Source organism: Anoplopoma fimbria, chromosome 20, assembly GCF_027596085.1.
Source record: "Anoplopoma fimbria isolate UVic2021 breed Golden Eagle Sablefish chromosome 20, Afim_UVic_2022, whole genome shotgun sequence".
In the NCBI taxonomy this organism is placed as follows: domain Eukaryota; kingdom Metazoa; phylum Chordata; class Actinopteri; order Perciformes; family Anoplopomatidae; genus Anoplopoma; species Anoplopoma fimbria.
This window is the reverse complement of record NC_072468.1, coordinates 10113293-10113729: the sequence shown is the minus strand read 5'-3', so window position 1 is coordinate 10113729 and position 437 is coordinate 10113293.

The following is a 437-nucleotide window of genomic DNA, read 5'->3' as shown; positions in this document are numbered from 1 at the left end:
TATTCTTGGTCTGTAGGAAGTGGTTATAAGTATGTGGCAACTTGTTTTTGTCAGAGCTGCATCCATTAAACTGGATAACGGGTTTAAGTAAAGGTTGTCTATGTATGCGTGAATATAAAGTTCCAGTATATATATCCCGCTGTTACTATAAATGGCCAGGACAGCCGAGGTCTGTTGGAACAGACTACTGTGGTCAGAGGGAAGGTTACTGTCCCGCCAACTCACTTTGGGTCGTTGCTAGCGTGTCGTAAAATCAGGGGCCGTCTGAGTAATGGTTCATATTAAATATCCCGTGAAATGTAGGTAATGTCGTGTCTTCGTGCCGTGGTCTTATCGGTGCCGGTATTACCGGGACTACGCGAAGCTGCGCCAGACAGGCCAGCTTCGACCCCCGCCACAGCCCACATGGTACGGTCCCCATCGCAGGGTGGGGGAGC